We start from the raw sequence: 22,115 nt of genomic DNA, 5'->3' as shown, positions 1-22,115 counted from the left end.
GAAAGGCTTGTATTCTGTAAAGCATTAAACTCTATACCACAATATCAATAAGTTAAAAGTCTGTAGCTTCTGTCATCATGGTCCAGAAAAGCACTCAGCTCTTTTCTTCTCCACTATTTCTTCCCTCTATTATAAGTTGTCTTTTTGTACTTGTTCCTCGGGCTTTAAATTCCCCCTGATGTTGAGCTGATTCTGCCCTTTACTGGGTTTGTGCTGCCTGTCCTACCTGTGGTGTGAAGGGAGACCTGCTTTATCCACAAGAATAATGTCTTAAACTGGGTCTATCCAAATAAAACACTCTAATACTACTGAATAAAATACACTGATTTAAATCCTAAACTTCCTTCAGCAACCTCAGCCTTGTCCTGCACTTGACCTAGGCAAAACCAAAATAACTGTACAGCAAAAATTCAGGCTTCTGAAGGATGACAATCATTGCAGGAAATGTGAGAAATTATTTTCAGAGGTGGGGAAGCTGAAGGCAGACACCTCCTGGTGTGAGACTGGGCAAATTGGGAAACCTGGAGGCTGGAACAGTCTCTGAAGTGTTGAGATCTTTCTGTTGTTGCTCATTTGCAGTTCAGGGTGAGCACCTGAAGAATGCAGCCTTGTCACAGGAGAACACATCCCCGAGCACTACACAGATATAAAAGAGGGAAACAACAACACATATTTAATTAATGAGAGATTCTGTCCCTGTGGGTCCATCTCTTGTGTCTCAGATGATGCATCAAACTTAGTCTGCCCTGCCCTGCCATGCAGCCAGCCTGGCCTCTGGCAAGAGATTATCCCCTGGATGTCAAACAGCAACTCAAGTCCCAGAAATCACATCAGCCCAAGGATAAACAGCATATCAACAAAACTATTAACTGCAGCAGTAACAAACACATTCCCTCCCATCCTTTGCTCCCCCTTCCCTGAGCCATTAGACCCCATTTTCAAACACTTCTGGAAACAGGTTGAATGGAAATAGACCCTGGGATTTCCTCCTGGCCAAGGCTGTGAGAGGTATCACAGGAGTCCTGATGAAATGGCAAGCACTGAAATACAAGAACAGATTTCTGTTCTTTTGTGAAGAAATTGATTTTTGCCAGAAACAACATGCTGCAACCCAGCATCTATTCTTGTTAGACTTCAAGTCCTTCCAGGAGGAGTCCTTCAGTAAATTGGCTCATTTAGACACAACAGCCAGGAGCATGGAGAGAGAGAAAAAAGGTTTTGTTCAAGGAAAGCCTCTGTATTGTAAACAGGATAAAAGGGGATGGAGAGAGTCACTTATCACTGCCTCTCATGTCCCCAGGTCATTCCTGTGTAGCATCTACTGGAGAAAAAGGATTTCATGTTCCCTGCTCTCCCAGAAACCCAACTGCGGGATTTTCTCTACCACACAACCTGCAGACCCCATGTGCATTCAGCAGCAGCTTTCCAACGCCGTTGCTGTTCCCCATTGCCCTCCACTGTGAACCTGGCAGCAATCAAGGGAGAGCTGGATCTTCACAGGGTCTCCTTTGCTCTGCCTGCACCAGCCCATGTCCCCCTCACAGCCATGGCACTCGGGGTTCTCTCCAAAAACACTGATGCTCTGCTTGATATCAGAGCCCAGTAATGCATCTCTCCTTGTTTCCCTGAGTGTGATCCCATCAGGTACAGAAACTCTCTGCCCCCTCCCTCTTCTCCTTCCCTCTCGTTTTGGGGCACTCTTAGCATGCTTTGCTGATACAAATAACTGTGGCTTTCAAAACAAAGGAGTGCCGAACCCCAGGGCATTCCGCCCGGGAGAGACGTTTGGATGAGTGCTTGATGGAGACTCCTGTGAGTCCAGCTGCAGGCCATGGGCTGCATGTCCCAGCTCTGACAGGCTCCCCGACACAAGGCAGACCTCACAGCATGCCTCTCAGCACTTCCAGCCTGCGGAAGGGGGCAAAATGAGAAGGGGAGACATGACAAGAATGTTGGAGACTCATCTATCAAATTTCTCGGGCTCTTGGGTGATGTTCTGGACCCAGGTCTCCCTGGGCAAGGAGCTTTTTAAAGATACATTGCACCTTCCTGCTCATCTTCCCAAATTAAGAACGTTTCTGCATGACTGTCACAGTCAGTTTTGAGACTGATCTGTGGCTGTGAGAGTCACAAATTTTCAGACCATCATTCCCTTCTGCATAAATATCCCAGAGAAAGGGATATGGAAAGGATGGAGAAGGCCAGGACAAGGGAAGAAGGAGTCAAGGAGCATCTCTGCAATTTCACACCCTCCCTCCCTTCTGTAATGAGGCCAGGGAAATATGGCAGGAATAGGATCAAAATATACCCAGTGGTGAGGAACACTGCAGCATCCCCCAGCTTGAGGAATCTTTTGAGGCACAAACGTCTGGAGGTTTGGAGAATATCCTGGGTGAGTGTATTTTCCTCATGCTTTCATCCTTCCCTGATGGGAGCCACACAGAGCTGCTGGAGGTGAAATAATGACCTTGATGGATTTTTGGTGCAGGCACCACATGGCTCTGTTGCTGAGCCCCATGCGTCTACTGCACTATAAATGTTATATTATCATAATAATGATTAAATACAACTCAGTTCTCCATGTAGGACTGAGTTCCTTGTGCCTTTTCACTGCTGATCCTGCCTGTTTGACCTTATCAATGAAATTCAGGAAACAGGAGCAAAGAGTCTCCTCCAACAGAACCAAGGAGGCAGAAGGGGCAAGAAATTACATTGCCTTCCCCAGACAGTGCACAAAACAAATTCCAGTAATCCTGCCACTACTCCTTCCTTTTGTCCAGCATCAGGAACCTGTTAGGAGCCTCAGCTGCCTTCAACTGAAATGGTATCCCCCCTCAATTCCAAATCCCACAGAAATCTCTGAGTTTTGGCCTTAAAAGCTCTGGTTTTGAAAATCTTTTGAATTTATTTACTGGGCATCCCTGTTTGATACATAAATGTATAATGGCAGATTTTGTCTGGGTACTATTAACCCTGGACTGGATGTATAATGTAACACTTACATAGGAAAATCTTATAATCTGTGAGCAATACCATGTGCCATTATCCTGATTTTTCCAGGGGTCAGTTCCCTGACAGTCAGTCTCTCTGAAATGTGTCAGGTTAAGAATTCCATTGAAATTAGACAGCATGATCAGCTGCTTTGGGAAATTTTAGGGGCAGATCTTTTATGTTCTCTTTCCATCTGAATAAATAGCCATTTCCTGGGTCTAATTTTGGCAAACCAATCCAGATAACTGGAGTTCATTAGCTTAATAGGTTAATGCTGAACTGTTTCCCAAGTCAAATCTGGATGTCAGTCTGTCTCATACTCACATTTTGTCAATATGAGGGATCTTAAAATGAAAAAAAAAAAAAAAAGTTAAAATAATTTTCATCTGCATTTCATCCAGGGGGTAATCCAGGCATGAGGAGCTGGCCATGCCAGGTCCCTCTCCCCATCTCCCTGGCTGGCTGGGAGCTGCAGGGGCTGTGCTCTGTTTGTTGTTAAAGCAGCCTGACACAAAGAGGCCCCGGGAGCTGCATGCACTCACAGGATGGATGTCAGCTCCTGTCAATCCAGCCCGAGTCCCCCAAGAGGGAAAACAGGATTGTCTGCAGCAGTGAGGGGGAGAGTTTTCTCAAGAATGTCATAGAAGAATTTTCTAAAATCTTCCCCGGTAATCTGAACAAAACCTTCCCAAGGTACTTGTGTTAATGGAGACCAGGGGAAAGTGTGGGGACAGGACGGAGGCATAAAATATGGAATTCACCATTCAGTCCTGCCTGGCAGCTCCTGTGCCAGAGTCACAGAATCATGGAATCCCAGGATGATTTGGGTGGGAGGGAGCCTTAAAAGCCCATCCAGTGCCACCCCCTGCCATGGGCAGGGACACTTTCCACTATCCCAGGTTGCTCCAAGCCCTGTCCAGCCTGGCCTTGAACACTGCCAGGGATCCAGGGGCAGCTTCTCTGCGTAACTACTGTGAGTCCATAGTAGCCAGTGTGGTGTTGCTCAGTGTAACCACGGCAGGGTGGTGCTTTCCAGGCCATTTCCCAGTTAGGTCAGATGCTCTGTGGTCTGGGGTCCCAGGAGTTTCTGAGAGCCCAGGAAGCTCTGGTCTGTAGTGACACTCAGGAATGCCCAGCACAGCTGGAGACAGAGATCCCTTTGGAGTGGATCTCTTTACCAAGCTTGCACACAGTACCCAACACACCCCACTGAAGAGAAGATCCAGCTCTAGCACTGACTCTCCTGATGCTCTACAAACCTTTTCCTTAGGAATTTAACTTTGCCATCCCCTCACAAGATGGTTTTGGTACCTGTGGGTAACATGAATCGCATTTCCTTGCGCTGGAAAACACCTGCCAAGGGATGGAGAGGCACATTGTGTCTCATGAGCTTTTAGATTCCCTAAGATTCCATCAGAGGCTGAGGTTGGCAGTGGTTTGGCTCAGCCTCCTTGGCAGCAGGGCTGCACCAGGCGCTGCTGCCACAGCTGGAGCTGCACGTGTCCCCTGGGACATGAGGTCACTCCTTGGTGCGGTGGCATTTCCTCACCTGCCGGGATGTCTGCAGGGACAGGGACGGTGCCACAGCAGGGGCTGGGATCTGCCTGTGTTGCAGATCTTATCTCCAGTGATTAGCTGGCCCCACCGAACTGCTCCTGCTATCCTGAGCCATCTGTCAATTTGCTGCTTCTATTTCAGATTCAGAGAAGGACTTGTTTTCCCTACAGCTTATCAGCTTTTTCTGACCAGACTAAATGGTCTAATCACAAAAAAATCTACCTCCAGCAGCCAGCCTTGCACCTCTTACCTCACATTTACGACTCCTCCCAGATCCAGTTGCATTTCTCACGCCAGCTACTGATTCCACTGGCAGCAGGGTTTTATCTGCCCCACTAAAAGGCAGGTGGGTTTAACACCAAATGAAATCTGCAAAATTACATCTACCACTCTTCCCTGTTTTAATGAAATGGATTTCCTTTATTGCTCCTTCAAGTTTGCCAACACTGCCCCAAGCATGATGGTGCAGCAGCTGGGGACATGAGAGGTGGCACAAGAGCTCCAAGGTTTACTGCTGATTCCAAGTGTTTTGTATTATCCCATAATCACTTTAGTCCCTGGTAAACCAATGTGTCCTGAGCCTATTCAGGAGTGGTCTCCTCCCACAGCCAGAACAGCTCCACTGACAGCAAGGTGACCATGCATCATGGAGAGATTGATTTTTTTTTTTTTAACATAGTTCTTGTATTTTTTTCTTCTTATTTTTGGAAAGGTAGCTGAAATTCAAGAACACTCTCTGTTGGCCACATCTGCCATTGAATTTGCTATAGCTTACTATCTTTGTTGATCTGAATTTTCCAAGATAAAGTTTTAACTCCTGCTGGACGATTTCATGAATTTAAAAGAAATATATAATATAAAATTATATGTTATAATTATATTACTGTAGAATGTTATAAATGTGTGTTAGTAGCAGGCACTCACATTTTATCCCTTCCTGTCCAGTCACAGATTTTTCTGCATCACTTCCCTGCAGCCTCCAAACCAAGTAAGTGCTTTGTTCACAAGTGTTGCAAAATCAGCCCATCTCCACTGATGGCAAAAGACTTTGGTGCATTTCCACCTGCCAGTACCCTTTTCCCAGTGTCCACAGCATGAGCTGGTTGGGAGAACCACTCTTACTTCCCCCAGTGATTTTACTTTTCTGCTACAACTGTTTTAAAACACCGAATTTTTGAGTATTTCAGACGCCACAGTCTTCACTTGCATGGCTAAGAGCTAAAATTAGAACTATCACATGTATTTTTTTGGGAATTTTTATACTCAAAATAAAAATATCATTTGCATTGCAGGGTAATTGCTCTGGCCTGTGTCAGGTGAGGTGATGCCTCAAACCTGTGTGATAAATGCCATTATCTGAGTTGTCAGCTGGAACATAAGGATGCCCACTAAGTCCTCACTTTGAACCACCAAGCCTCTGTCTGAAGGGAGACAGAGGAACAGCAGGAAGAGATGTGCCAGTCTTATGTAATTACCAAGCACATCACCCTCAGCGAGGAGAGCTGGGTTTGCCAAGACCACAGTAATGATTGCACTGGCCCCGGGTGCTTGAGCTCAGCCTTGTGTGGATTTGCAATGTAAATCCCTGTCCCTGCACCTGCCAGCACTGCCTCCCTGGGATCCGCAGCAGCAGCAGGACCATTCCTGCATTCTGGCAGCTCTGCCTTCCCTGTGCCCAGCTGACACTGCTCCTTCCCACACTGCAGGGCTGGGCAGAGAGGCTTGGCAGGCAAAGCAGGCTGTGTCTGCCTGGGCTCTGCCATGAGCAGGCAGGACGTGGCTGGGGGTGATTCAGGGTGGGGTCCCCCACTTCCCAGTGTGGAGCAGAACTCACCTTGGGGTCCCCCTGTGGTGCAGAGCTCAACCTGGGGTCCCCCACTGCCCATGGGCAAGGCCAGTGAAGCTCAGCAGGTGCCCACCATGGCAGCACACCTGGCTTGGCATCAAAAGGTCACATGTGTCTGCAGAACCATTCATGCCTCAAACTGGGGGTGACAATGGCCAGGGACAGCACACCTGCCTTTCTCCATTCCCATCTTGGGAAGTGGAGATGCTCTTCTCAGCAGCCCCAGGGTGGGAGGTTGCTGGAGTGGAGGGCTGGAGGTGGAGCTGGTCAGCAGTGTCCTGGCCTGGGTGACACAGTCACCTTCTCCCCAGTGTCAGCCCTGGGGGTGCCTCAGCACGTGAGAGAGAGGGACAAACAGAGCAAGCACAAGGGCGAGGGGAAACCTTTGAGAGGGGAAGCTGGGATCATCATCTCCATGAGCAACTGGAGACCAGTGGTGGGCTTGGGGCTGAGGGGGTCATTGCAGGTCTCCAGCTCTTCTTCAGCTGCTGACAGCTCCTGAATGTTCCCAGGGAAAGGCAGAATCACAGAGTCATAGAATCACAGAATTATTTGGGTTCGAAGGAACCTTTAAGCTCATCTACTTCCAATCCCCTGCCATGGGCAGGGACACCTTCCAGTAGGAAAAAATCCAGATTTCTCCAAGCCCCGTCCAACCTGGCCTTGAACAGATCCATGGATGGGACATCCACAACTTCTCTGTGCTTACTTTTGGACTGCTGGTTAAGGCCTGCTTGTACTGGGTGGGAAGAACTCAGCAAAGTGAGGGAGATGAGATCTCACAATCTGCCCAGAGCACAGGAACAGCTCTGCAGTGTTCCCACTGTCTGTCCCTGCTGTGCTCCTGCCACCAGTGTCCAGGAATGGTCCTGTACAGCCACTCCTCCCCTCCTCTCATCATTACATTGCCCACAGCTATCCAAGTGCTCTCCCACAGATAGCAAAGTTCTATCAGCTTCTTTGTTGGAAGTTTTGAGGAAGAAGGAGGAGATCCCAGTTGCCCAATAATAGATCTGAGGAAAGACTTGAGCACAACTCCCCTGGCCCTGCTGCTCTGACCACTGGTCCCCACAGGTGTCTCCTCCTCTCCTCAGTGAGATGCTGAGTGTACCTGCAGCCCTGACTGGGATGTTTTGCCCAGTTGCAGACTGGGGAGAGCAGCACTGCAGCTCCTCCCAGGGAGCGCAAGGAGCGGCAGTGCCTCAGGGCACTCGGTAAATGAATAAAAAAACAGAGTCAGAACTGATTAGGGAGCTCAGGTTTTGGCTCGGACTCTCTAGAGCCTCCAAGGCATTGCAGAGGCCCAGAACCTCATTACTTCTATAAAGTGAATTCAGTAATTAGCTCAGGTCAAAAGTTTACAGCTTGGAGGCTGCTGCTAGGGAATGGTTCCTCCTGGACATTAGAAACCAAACTGCAGAAAGCAGGAATTGGCATCAAGGCTAAACACTTAATCAAGGTGTTTTGGATGGGACTGTCTTGCTGTATAGGCTGACTGGGCAGTGATGTGCCCTCAGAAGGAGAGTTACTGCCCTGGAGAAGCAGACAGGACATTGCCACGAATCCTTGTGAAGCTGGGAATTGCCTCCCTGGGTGTGTCCTGGGTTAGCTGAGCCAAATCCTGCCATGGCCAGAACAAGGTTTTTCAAGCAGGCTGCAGAAAGCTGCTGCAGGCTGTTCTGCCCTGTTCCTCCACACAGCCCAGCTGAAGAGCAGCCGAGTCCTAAAGCAGGAGCTCATCCCAGTGGGACAGGGCTGGCATCATTTTAAGTAGCCAATCATTGCTTAAATGTTTCTATGCTCCTGATTTCAAATATAGCCCAAAGCAACAATTCCACATCCTTGATTCGTTCAACATACAAAAGCCTTCCAGTGATGGGTAATTTTTTATTTTCCAATTTCATGTAATGTCCCCCACTAATATGTTAAGAGACAGGAAAGCCCAGCACCATTTGCTGGTCAATTATTTTAGTTCTGTTTTAAATGATTCACCTGACTCACAGACAATTCATTTTCACTGTAATGATCAGACCTCTGGGTCTCATCCCAGTCTTAGTGGCTTCTGCACCTATGCTACATCCCTTAGGAGGCTAAGTCTAAGTTGTCAGCAACCAGAGCTGGGCTCTGGCATGGAACTGGGTGATTTTCCATCCCAGCCTTTCCCAGGACTCCCACATCCTGTCCATTTGGAGGCCAGGACTCAGGGACTGCCACCGTGCCCAGCAGGACACCTTGCCTGCTCTCCCCTCTTCCTGACAGTGCCAGAGAGAAAGTGGGACGGGGAGGAGGGAAGGGAGGGGCTGAAGGATTAAACAAGACAGACCAGAAAGCTTTGCATTTTTCCCCTAATACTCAGCTATTTAATGACTAGTTTGATGATAAGCATGAAATTAAATAGACAAAGAAAATTCTCTCATGTCTAAGAAGTCAGCAGATAATTAGGCTTTGATGGGGACATTCTGAGGCAGTTTCTCCTTATTTTGTGAGGCTGATTTAATGCAGGGGCTGTCTCAGTTGTCCCTGCAGTCAAGCTCTACTGATCTCTCCTGGCTAGAGCTCTGAGAGATGCTCATGCTGGTTGATGCCTCCTTACCTAGGAGGTGCTGATCCCCTGGAAGAGCCTTCCTCAGCAGGAAAAAGTTTTCTGCTCCTTTCAGTTTTCATTTCCTATGCTCATCCTCTTTTAAGCTCCATAGCGCTCACTTCATGCAGAAGAATAGTAACAAAGAATTTGGAATTCAGATTTGTCTTCTCTCCTTGTGAGGGTAAAAGCAGTATCAGTGTGAGGAGCAGTCCTTCAGCAACTTTAAACCCAAATTCTTTCTTTCTGTACCTATTCACAGATGGAAGTCCTTCATTTCAAGTCCAAATGTTTTGAAATCCAGAAGATAATCAGCTCCAAGTTTCAGACCCAAACCCACCAGCTCTGAGGGCCTGAGGACCTAAATAAGAAAACCACTGCACATCAGATACTGGGAATGCACAGCACCCTGGTTCCTCCAGAGGCAGAGCTAGAATCTGAGCACCCCTAAGCATCAGGAAAAACAAAATCCCTTTTCTCCCATGTAAAAACTCCTAAGGATGTATTATGCTTTATTTTCAGGAAAATGCTGGTTTGTTATGGCAATACTTTAAGCCAAAATCACAAATGCAAACTGTCTCCAAAGTAGGAGCCATGAAATCAGAGGTGACCAGGGCTGCCAGCAAAGTGAGGCTCATCAGGTGTTTGCCAGGAGCATCTCTCAAACCTAGAGATAGGACAGAGGTGGTTAAAGGAGGGAGAAATGGAAAATAGGGGAGAAAGGGAAGGAAGGGGAACATGTAAGAAATCCCTTTTGTGAAGCAAAAGGGAGTAGTGTGCCTTTACACAGGGGATTTAAAAAAACAAAGCAAAGCTGAGAGCATGAGAGAGTGAACCAGGCATGCTGATTCTGCACTGTGAACTTTGGGGCTGGAGAAAAGGAGGAGGAACCCAGCACTGACAGCCAAGGATTGTCTGAGAGTGTAGATGGAACAAGCTGTGATAAAATCACTGTCCTTAGAGCAACATCTCCCCAGGTTTTGAAAAGAAGTTCTTATCATTCCAGTTGAAATGTTGGAACTGGATCCAGCTCAGTGTTAAATTCTTAATACTGAGTGTCCACAACGTTTCTTTGTTTTTACAGGTTAGAGATTAGCATGTATATTAATTAAAACATGTTTCTATTTCAACTGAAATACAACAACAGTCACAATAACACTAATAACAATCATAGCAGTAAATTGTTGTTATTATTGTTATTGTTATTATACCTCTCTTCAGGCCTGAAGTGAAGCCTCTGCTTTGTTGCCACATCCAATCACATACAGTAAAAGGGTTTAATGGAGCCATAAGCCTAATCTTAAACACTGAACTCTGATACTGAGTCAGATCTTGAACTTCTTGCTCAGTCTTGAGTGCAGCAAAGCTCTCCCTGAGCTCTCTGCAGCTTTGTCAGATCCTATGGGATTTTTCTCATAAGCATTTTCCTTTTCTCTCCTTGCTGCCAGACATAAAGCACCATCCTGTTGTGCTTGCCATCTACCAAGTTAAATTTAAATGACAAATCTAATATACCCCACTGAAAAATCAAACTGACACTGCATGATTTATGCTTTGATCACAATACATGATGGGTAAAATTCCAAATCTTTGAAAACCTGTCCCACAAATGAAAGAAAACCCTTTTAAAACCATCTCAAATACATTTTGCTGTTTATTTTTGGAGGGAGAAGACCAGCAAACTTGACAGTGCCCACAAGGAATGTCCAGCTGCCAGCAAGCTGTCCAGGGCTGCTGGAGGAGTGATGGGAGGCGGAGGGAGTGTCCAGTCCTGGAATGCTGCTCTCCTGGAGCAGGCAGAGCTGGGCTGGACAGCCAGAGACCCCCGAGAGGCTGCGCATCGCCTGCAGCTATCCCGGACTCAAAGCTCAAACATCCCGTGGAAAGGTTAGCTTTTAATGGATGGTAAATGTTTGGGGAGACCTTTGACCAGCGCTAATACTGCAGCTGACCGGGCAGGAGTGGGGAGTCAATGACCTGCATTAGAGGCTGGGCTGCTCACTTTAGTGAACAATAAGTGTCAAACCTCCTGCTGAACCCCCCTCCCTGCGCACTCCTGCCCCTCAGGTGCTCCCTGAACAGGTATTGATGGGGTGAGACCTGGCTTTGGGTCGCCCTTGTTCTGTACAACCATCAAACCAGCCCAGAGCACCATGCTGAGTTGGAGAAGGTGCAGGAATACCTTCAGATGCCTCTGAAAAGTCATTTTAACTGATTTTTCAAACATCCAAATTTGTTTCAGCCCTGGACATTGTCAGTAGTTTCATCTGCTCTGGCAAAAATAAAGCATTGAGTGTGGAGGACTTGAATCCTGACTTGGTCATTCTGAAGAATGGAGACATTTTGTTTCCTGTGTCCTCAGCATATACCACTGGGCTCAAATTCCTCTGAGAATTTCACACTTTAGGGTGCTCAGCATTCCCTGAAAATATTCACAGTATTCCCTGCAGATATTCCCACAAGCATTTTTTGTCAAACTGGAAACTCCTGGAGCCCCTAGGTAAGACATTTGTCATAATAGCCCTCTTTTAGTGCTCTCTTCACTACTTTTCCATGTCAGATATTCCATTTTTTTCTCTTTAAAAATTTAAACTCTTTCAAGAGACTTTCAGCTTGGCAAAAATAATTCAGATCATCTGGGGCAAAGCTATTAATGCAAAAGGAGCGTCCTTGTCCCCACTGTTGAGCACTGTCCACAGGGCAAGGAGGGCTCCAGTTGTGATCCTGTGGCTGTGAGGACTGACAGGAGAGCAGCTTCCATGGCTTTCTACCCAGTGTCTTCCACGAGGAATTTCAGAGGAAAATATTTCACAGAAAGGGAGTTGTGAATGGCTCATTAGAAATGAGTAGGAAAGAAAGCAGCACATTACACGATAATGTATCGTGGAGGAAATGTGATTAAAATGAATATGAAAGAGCTGAAACGAGGCTTCAGGCCTTGGGCCAGTTCCTCAAGAGCCCCTTGAAGCATATCCTGGATTTGTGCTCTCTCTGTGGTTACAGATTATTGTGCGGGTCCATGATCCTACTGCCAGTTTTCCATGATGCTGTGCCTTGGGAATAGGTGAGAGACTCTGTGAGTCTTCTGAAGTGCCACTATGGGAGCAAAAAGAAGAGGTTGGATTAGGGTCAGGGAATTCACACAAAACTCCTAGCAACTACACAAGCTGTTGTTGAGTGTCTCTGGTTTGAGAACAAGGAAGGAAAATCATCATGACTGATTTACAGAGACGCCCTGATGAATGCTACCATAACCTGACATTTTGCATGGAGCGAACGGGAACAATAAACTTGTGATTTTGCTACATTTCTTATTGTCAGGTGGTATTTTCCCTTGCAGGCCCCTGGATCAACCCTGCAGGTTCTGCCAACTGAATCCTTGTGACTTTTAAAATCCCAGTCAATTCTCATGGGAATAGAAGTATTTACTGTCATGGCAGTGCTAGAACCAAAGCTATGGTCAGAAGTTTACTGGAGGGGAGAAAAGTGCCTGAAGGGTCACTCAGCAAGAGTGACTGCAATCAATGCACACAGCTTTGAGTTGTCTTTGTTTTCTGAGCCCAAGCCAGATCTGGCAGTAGCTGGCACATGAGATACAGGGAAGACAGAGGGTGATGGTCCTATGGAAACTTCCCATGTCAGGCTGTATCACAGTCAGAGGCCAAGCTGAGTCAGATTCAAACAGCTCTGAAATGCTTCACCTTTTCCTGAAGGGGTGCAGGTTCACCTTCCCATGGACTTATCATCACAGGTAGCTTCTTCCTTACTCCAGAGGTTCTCCAAACAGACTGTGCATCCACTCTGGGACAGTGCATCCCTGTCCCCAGGAGTCCAGCCACAGGTATCACAGATCTCTAGCAAGAGAATGAAAATGGTCATCAGAATCTTCATAGCTCAGGAAATGAATCTTTCCTCCAGGTGGTCAACAGGTCTCTCATCATGACCTTCTTTGCTCTGTTTCCAGCTGGGGTGGAAGCAGGTGCTATTTGGATGTCCCTGAAATGAGTAAGGTATGTGAAGGTCTGTACCTGCAGGATGATGTACTTGGACCTGTGTTTGCAGGATGAGTCCTGGGATGGATCCCTGGTGGGACACAGATGTCACCACACACCCACTGCCCTGACACCTCTGCTGCACAGGGAACTCCAGGGGCTGCATGCCATGGCCCTGGTCCAAACGAACTACAGCATGGTGAATAGATGACCAGGATAACAATATGTCCTATCCCAGGAATCCCATGGTCATTGCTGCTGGACACTTCACAGCAGGTTTGGGGTTTTTTTCAGAGAAGAGAAGGCTCCAGGGAGACCTTAGACCTTCCAGTGCCCAAAGGGGCTCCAAGAGAGCTGGAAAGGAACTGGGGACAAGGACAGGATAAAGGGGAATGACTTCCCACTGACAGGCAGCAGGATTAAATGGGATATTAGGAAGGAATTGTTCCCTGTGAGGGTGGGCAGGCCCTGGCACAGGATGTCCAGAGCAGCTGTGGCTGCCCCTGGATCCCTGGCAGTGTCCAAGGCCAGCCTGGACATGGCTTGGAGCAGCCTGGGACAGTGGAAGGTGTCCCTGGGGGTTGGAGTGAGATGAGCTTTAAGGTCCCTTCCCACTCAAACCATTGTGTGATGTGATACATGCCTGTGCCTCTGTGCATGTGAGTGGCTGCGCGGGTGCAGGTGTGTGGTGTTCATGTGTGTAAATATGTGCAGACACCTGTGTGTGTCTGGGTGTCTGAGTGTCTGGGTGTGTGTCCAGCCGTACCTGCATTTGTGCATAGGCATCGATGTGCACATTTTGGAAAAGAAAAGAGGAGCTTTTCTGGGAAAAGGATGACAAGTAACGCTCTCAGCAGAGCTCTTACTGCTCTCAATCTGGAATTGCTCACTGTGGTTGGAGGCAGTGGGATGCGGCACAGCCCTGACCAGATCCTGCACAGGAACAGAAGCCCAGTCTCCAAGCTTGGCACAGGCCCTAGGAGCAGCAAAGATCTGGACAGTATATGCAGAATGATGAAACAGGAGAGCACATCTCTCTGGGAACAACTATAGAGCTTTTTCATCATCATTCACAACAGTGTCAGTGGCAGTCTGGGAAAGTCTGAGCAGGAAAAGCAGAAAACTCAGCTGAACCTGGAGCAGACTGGCTGAGATGCAATCCTGCTGCCAAAGGCTGGTGGTGATGGAGGATATCAGTGTGAAAATGAGCTGGCAGTTGTTCACTGCAAACAAGACGAGCTGCCTGCTGGAGTTGGCGTGGAGGAGCACAGCTGAAAGCAGGAGGAAGTTGTTGTCAGTGCTCAGTGCCCCTGGAACACTGCATTCAGTTTTGAGCTGCCAGGGGAGAAACAATGGGGAGAAACTGGAGAGGACCAGGCAAGGCAACCGAGATGGGCAAAACCTGGGGTACATGATCTGCCAGGAGAGGTGGAGCGAGAGGCAGATTTGGCAGAGAGGTAGAGGGAAGGCATCACGTCCTGTGCTGGGTGAAAGGAGACTGAGAATGTCTTAGAGCAGCTTGTGACCTTCTGAAGGGCCAATACACAAGGATGACAGAGCCAAACTCTTGTCACTGATGCTAGACAGTATAGGAAGGGCCAACAAACACAAATGAAGTATAGGAAGTTCAGGTTAGGCATTAGGAAGCATTCACTGTCCAGAAGGGTGGTGCAGCCTTGGGCCCATTGCCAAGAGAGTCTTTATCCCCCAGTATTTACAGAGTTCAGTTGTACAAAACCCTGGTTATCCTGGTCTGGTCCTAGGCTCATCCTGCTCCAGGGAATCCTGGGCTGGAGACTTCCAAGGGTCTTTTTCTACCAGCACTGTTTTGATTCCTATAGCTCAGTTTCTTTGAGAGTTGTTTTCCCATGGATGTGCATCCTTCCCCAGAATGCCACTCTTTCATGGAGGTAAGGAGTTTTGTTAACACTCTTGCAAGGTTCCCACACCCTCTCCATGCAAGATCTCCACCCTGTCACAAATTCCATCTAAGGTCCTTGTTGCACAGACAGTAGTGAGGGGCCACCAGTATCCTTGTGCTTCCTGTAGGCTTTTCCCACAGGTTTCACCTTGGTCCTACCTTTCTCCCCACAGCAGCACCCACACATTAGACTCGGCCTGGATATCATCAGGGGGCAGAATCCTGTCTGCAGGAGGTGAAAGAGGGATGTTTTTCTCACAGTGGGACTCACTGTGGCTTGGGGAGGACACGGTGTGGGAAGGTCAGTGTTGTGACAGTGGAGGTGGTGTGGGAACAGTGAGCCAGGCAAAGCCCACCTGCAGGTCCATGAGAAGGACAAGGAAAGTCCATGACATTGAATATGCAAAGTGGAGAGAAACACAGAAGGCTGTGATCTACATCTGAGGAGTGATGTGTGTGGAGGTGGCGACTTGAAGGTTCCATGGGTGGGAGGAGAGCACCAAAGGCTGATGGAAAGGCACCCAGACAGGCTGAGCAAGGTTCAACAAAACTCTGCTTCTCTTTGCATGCTGATGGCACATCTGACATGAAACAGGCTGGCACAAAGTTAACCAATCAGCCCTATTTGAGCAAACCTGAGCTGGCACAAGAAGTTTATTCCAGCTCAGCTCCCTGGGTTGGGAGGCTGGATCACTGAGAGCCCTCAAGTCAGATTTAGCTATCACTGAACTGCAGTTGTAAATCACAACCTCCCATGTACGCCTTCCTTTCAGAAAAAACAAGCATCAAAGGATTCTCTTAGGAGCTTCCCCTCCTATTCCTTCTATCTCATTTTTCAATTTGAAGGAAATCATTGTATGGTAATTTCACCTCCCTCCTCTCAGTTTCTTCCATTCTGCTGATGCCTTTGGACACTGCTCCAGTGTCTGTGAATATGCAAATGCCACTTTGTTTGTCTTGCCTTGGGACAATGAAAGCTTTGAAATGCAGATGTGGGAGCTTCAATTTGTCTTGCTAAGAACCTACTTTCTCTTTAACTCTTATGTTTTTATACAGTTAAATTGAAGGGCTCTTCTCTTTCACTCTCACTTCCAGCTAAGCTATTCACCCTCATTTAGACACATTAGACACATCTGGTCACTGGTTTTGTTTCCTGAACTACATCACAAATTAGATGTTTTTAAAAGCTATTTTGTTCAATCCTGGGCATCATGACAGCTGTCTGTTTTTCCCCAGAATTACACAGTGTGTACATTACACCTAAATATAGCTGAGAGATGCACAGGGTGTACAGAGCCCTCCTGGTTTAGATATGAGGACATTGGAGTGTCAAATCTCAGTCGAGCCCAAGATCTTTTTAGCTCAGTGCTGTGTCCCTGTCTCTGCCGAGGCGAAATCCCTAAGGAAGGTGACAGGAGCAAGCTGATTAGAAAATGAAGCCAGCCAAAGAAGTGCCGGGGCACTTATGTAGCAGGAGGTACTTGTGCTGTAAGCAAGTAAACACCCCAGAGCCTCTCACTTACACCCCACACACAGCCCCAGCAGGGAGGAGAATAGAAAAAACTTTAAAACTCATCGGTTGAGATAAGAACAGATTGAAACAGAATAAATGTAATCAATAATAATGATGATCATAGTAATGAAAATGGTACAAAGGAATAAAACCCAAGACAAACCAGTGATGCACAACACAATTTCTCATCCCCCACTACCCACTGCTCAGCATATCATCCACAGCAATCATCAGCTCCTGGGCAGCTCCCCCAGTTTATATCCTGGAAATGACATTCTATGGTGTGGAATATCCCTTTGGCCAGTTCAGCTCTGCTTCTTCCCAGTTTCTTGAGCACCTGCTTGCTGGCAGAGCTTGGGAAAGAGAAAAGACTTGGATTTGAGGTAAACACTGCTCAGGAACAGCTAAAACATCACTGTGTAATCAACATTTCTCTCATCCTGAATCCCAAACACAGCACTAAGAGGAGAATCAAATCCACCCCAGCTGAAACCAGGAGGACCTGTGAGTTTGGTACCTCCATGAATGCAGTGAGTGTGTAACTGAGAAAGAACCAGTGCAGAACAAGGCCCCAGGTGTCAGCAGAGACCTGTCCCTGGTGGCAGGACCTCACCCCTCCAGAAACACCCACACAGAGCTGTCAATCCTCGTGCTGTGAACCATGCCCCAGAGTGTCTGCTTGTGGGGTACACCCTAGTGCCCTCTGCACAGCTCTGTCACACCAGGGGAGTGGTTACAGTCCTGTTTGAATTAACAGTGAGACCTGGATGGCTGCACTGAGACTGAGGTCCCTGTGCTCATTCCATGAGCCTCTCCCCATTTTCATGTGGTTGTTTCCAGGGAGGACAATCCCTCTGTTCTGGGGCGCTTCTGGTGAGGTACCTCAGTGTTGTGGAGGTTCAGGATGAGGAGCTGCTCTGACAGCTGCTACCTCAAGAATGAAGCTGGTCACCCACCCTGTCATGACTGCCCTGATCCAACCCTTCAGTCTCACTCAAAGCCTGGCTGGTGGTACAATCCAGTGACCCAGGGCTGCTCTCCTGCTCTGCTTCTGCAAGCACAGAACAACTTGATACAAACCATCTCCACTTTGCCCTTCTCCACAACCATGCTGACCACCACCAGTGAAAAATTCAGTCCTAAAAATCAACTTTTACAGGTGGTTTCACCCCACCTGCCCATATCTGATTGTTGTGATCTATTTTTACTCTTAAATGTCAAGTTTTCAGTCATTCCAGAAATGTTTTCTTCCTTGAGCCCCTCAACTGGACATTCTTGCCCTGCTCACATATTCATCCCTGAGATCTGTATTTGCCCTTTTAGTCCAAGATAACTGTTATGTTCTTGTCTGCTTGGTTAACTCACAAAATATATTCTTACAAACACATGTACAGGTTGTTTTTAGATCTTGGGAAAAAAAAATTGTCTGTATCTCATCATCCTATGCAGAATCATTGTCTTAGATTAATTAGTTAAAGAATGCCACAGATTTAATTCTTATCTGAGTTCTAGCTGAATTTTTTTATAACTGCATTCCTCTATGTGGTAAACCAGGTTTTATTTCAAGTGCAAGTTTTACCTGTGGGTTCAAATGTTCTAAAGCAAGCTTTTCTGCTTCAGCTTATGTGATGCAGTGTTTGAGGAGGCTGGGGGAACTGACACGGTCCAAGAAGGACTCCAAAACATACATAGATTGAGATCCACAGCATTTATTATAGTTTTACTGCCAGAACTGAAGTTCTCTCCCAAAATCTCCAGTAGGCTGCTGTCCACCATGTTGATCCATCCTAAAATCTTAGGTTAAAAAAGACCCTCTTACTTTTGATTCCTCCATGAAGATATATCTAAATGGAATTGTTCAAACCTCCCATGGTCAGCCTTGGCCCACAAAACTGATTCCCCCACCCAGACCCCTGAGTGATTGAGCCTTGGAGGATTTTTTTTGATTGAACATGAAAACAAAAATTATTCGAATGACAGTTTGTGATTGAGCAGAATGAGAGTCACAACTGCCCCTCTGTAAGAGCTGGGTGCAGATGTGATGGAGGAATCTCTCCACATGTGTGGCCCTTCCATCCACATCTTCACTTTGAGCCCTCTCAGGGAGTCCCAGCAGAGCCAGTGGAGCTTCTGAGGGCTCTGGGTACTGAACACAATTCTGTCCTTTCTGCAACTCTCTCTCTTCACTGATTAATGGACACCCACTGCAGGGGTATTTCTGCTGCTAATTCACAGTGACCTACTGGGAAATGCCAAGACAATTCGTGGTTTCACTCTTGGCTTTCAACCCTATTCCCGATTCCTCTCCCAACCTGGCTCATGGTTTCAGTGCTGGCCCCATGGCCTATGACCCCATAGAGACAGAATTCAGCCTCACTTCTTTGCCCTATCGTTGCCTGTTGCCTGATCCATCACCCCACAATGTCCTACTTTGTGGGAAACTCCTTGAAAATGCTGAATTTGGAATTGTGAGTGACTGAAAACCCCAAATCACACATTGCACAGTTCAGTCACCACTGCCTGAGCCCCTCACAAATCTCACCAGAAGTTTACAAAAAGACCCACAAGCAGATTTCCAGCTCGTGGAAGTCAGGATTGGGGGAAACAAAGATTACAACAGGAAGCAGAAAAAAATCTGACTAGTAAATATGGCTTAAAATTAACGTACAATAGCAGATTCTTTTCAAAGATAATTTAGGTAAAGTTTCATGAGGTTGTTATCTTTTAATTTCTTGATACATTTGTTCACTGTTGCTCCAAGTTCTCCAGGATTTAAGGATGCTTGGAACACATTCCTTAAAAGAAAAGGAAATGCTCTGTATCTCACTGTGAAATTACAAAACCTCTTAAATATACTTTCAAGAATAGAAACAGCCTTGTTAAAAGAATGAACTTCCAGTGCACTGAAGGGTGAAATGCAATAGGAAACTGACTTGATAAAAGCATAATTCCAGTAAATGAATAACACTTCCCTTGTATCACACAAAATACATAATGCTCAGTTGATAAAAATAGCAACGGCAGCACATGTTCTGAGCAGCTTTTCTGGCAAATTCGGGTGAGAGCCTGTTGAGAGGAAGCTTTTCAATCAGTCCAGATGAGAAGTAAGAAGTGTCATGGTCCAAAGCAGTCCTAGATGATCAGCAGAGCTAAAAATTGTTTGTCTTGCTGTTGAAAACATCACTCCCTGTACCAAGGGGAGGGTGCAGGTGGGGATCCAGGGCCTGACAGTCTGTGGATGGGATTCAGCTCCTTCCTGGAGCTGGGAAGTCAAGAATCAGCCAGTGACCCTGGGCTCTGCTCATGCTCAGAGAATGAAAAAGGCTCAGGGCAACTCACGTGTCTCTTAGAGAGTGTTCATCCTTTGTGCACCTGATTCTTCCTCCAGCCAGAAAGTGAGCCCAGAGCTCAGGTGGGGCCATTGGATGAGCTGAAGAAGCTCTGACAAAGAGCCCTCACTGTGTCATACAATCACAGAACCTTGGAATATCCTGAGTTGGACAGAACCCACAGGGATCATCCAACCCACCCCCAGCCCTGCACAGACACCCCAACAATCCCACCCTGTCCATCCCTGGCAGTGCTGTCCAAACACTCCTGGAGCTCTGGCAGCCTCGGGGCTGGAACCATTCCCTGGGGAGCCTGGGCAGTGCCCAGCACCCTCTGGGGGAAGAACCTTTTCCTGAGATCCAACCTGACCATCCTCTGGCACAGCTCCATGTCAGGACTACTTATGAAGGATGCCTGACTAAATGGCATGTCTTGAAATGGATTATCCTTGAAGTTATTACCAGAGGGAATGGAGAGTGCCACCTTTATTTCATGGCTGTAACTCTGATCTGGCACTGTACTCTGGATCAGTCTTGTCCTCTGCTCTTCTCTTTCTAAGTGCCCAAAACCAGCTGTGAGCTTGAGGCTCGTTGGAAAGCTGTGGATGTGGGAAGCTGCCGTGCAGGGTGTGCAGCATGTCAGTCAGCCATCACAGCTTCCTCAGCCCACACAGCTCCAGACAGCACCCAAAGTGCCAGACACACCATGGCCCTGCCACCCTCCAGGCAGGCTCTGAGGGCTCAGAGAGCAGTGACAATTTATGGGCACCCAAAGCCAGATATGAACATGGCCCCATGGTCACAGGAGTCAGAACAGACATGTTAATTCTGGGCATTAACACACAGTGCACTGATAGCCCTGCAGAGGAGGAAGGTGTGGGAGCTGCCTCCATGAACCAACATCAAGACTTACTCCAGTGTATTTGGAGCTGTGGGATGAGCCCATCCCACTAAACACACCCCAAATGAAAAGTGTTTTCCTAACCCTGTGAAAATATTTGTATTCCAGTGAGGACCAGAGTGGCAATGTACTGATTTTAGAGGCTGGAGTCATTAGGAAGGAGCATGGCAAGCAAGGGGACCATTTAACCCTCCCACCTTGGAAGAGGTGTCCGTGTCCTACAGTAAATCTCCATGTCCTGGTGCTGGCAGGTGACAGGTATTCATGGGACAGCAGCCAACACTCTGCCACACTGTGTGAGCACTTAGGCTAAAAGGGGAGTGAAGAAGATGAAGGCTTTGTCCTTCCAGGCCCTCTGAAGAAATGGGCTTCTCTTTCAGCATGGCCAACCTCTGCAAAACTCTTCTTCGAGCTGCTCCGTTGGTGGCAGAAGCAGCTGGAGCCCTTCTGAGGTCAGATAGTGGAATTTTAGCTAGAGGCATTTTTTGTCTCAACAGAGATGCCGCCAGTTTGTTCGGCTGAAAGATCTAAAGTCGGGGCCGCTGAGCAGAAATCCACTTGCTTGGGCCAACCACTGCCCACCCACCCTGGAATGACTCCAACACCCTCCCTAGACCCCCCAGCTCCTGTTTAATCTTTAATGCACCTCCAGTCGCCCTGGGCTGGACAGCACAGCGAGATAGCAGTGATGATTAGCTGCTGACCCCTGGGCTGTGCTGGGCACTGGGAAATGCTGCTGACCCTCCATCGATCCCAGCCGTGTCCCCCGGGCAGGAGGAATCATTAGTGCTCCCCATGGAGGGGCCTGCAGTGCTTCTCACTCTGCTGGGTGCAGGCACACGGAAAAGCCACAGGCACAGCAGACCCGTCCTACCTGTTCCTGCTGCCCTGGCTCTCACTCGGGCTGTTCTGAGGTGTCTGGTGGAGTAAGGGATGGGGGAGGGATGAAGGAGTGTGCCCTGTGCACAGCCCCTGCAGTGCTCCCCTGCATCCTGCTCTCCCTGTGCTGCCCATCCCATGCTGAAGAGAACCAGCCCAGATGTCCTGTCTACAGCAGGTCTGCAGACCTGGCAGACACAACACCTCAGAGACTCCTGCAGAAAACTGCACTGCCCAAACCCTGCTATCTGCACTCGGCTTTGGTGCTGGAATGGAAATACACACAGGGAGGGAAAAGGAACAGGAGAGGCATGGCCCCACCAAAGAGGAACTTCTTCAAAACTGGAGAAACCCAAGATCTTGGGTCAAGCATCATTATATACGACAAAAGATGGGGTTGACGATGACTGTGAGGGAACTCAGATCAGACAAGACAATAGAAAATAGCAAAAGTAACAAATGTTGTAGCCAACACATGAAATAAGAGAACTTCTCTCTTCCTAATAAATAAAAGCAACATTTGGGACAACAAGAGAAGGGGCTGAGAACCCAACTATAGAAGAAAGTAGAAAGAAAATGAAGAGATGAGGGAGCTTAAAGATAAC

This window comes from Cinclus cinclus, chromosome 24, assembly GCF_963662255.1.
Source record: "Cinclus cinclus chromosome 24, bCinCin1.1, whole genome shotgun sequence".
NCBI classification, from domain to species: Eukaryota; Metazoa; Chordata; class Aves; order Passeriformes; family Cinclidae; genus Cinclus; species Cinclus cinclus.
The sequence above is the reverse complement of the archived record's forward strand: the minus strand, read 5'-3'. Positions refer to the sequence as shown.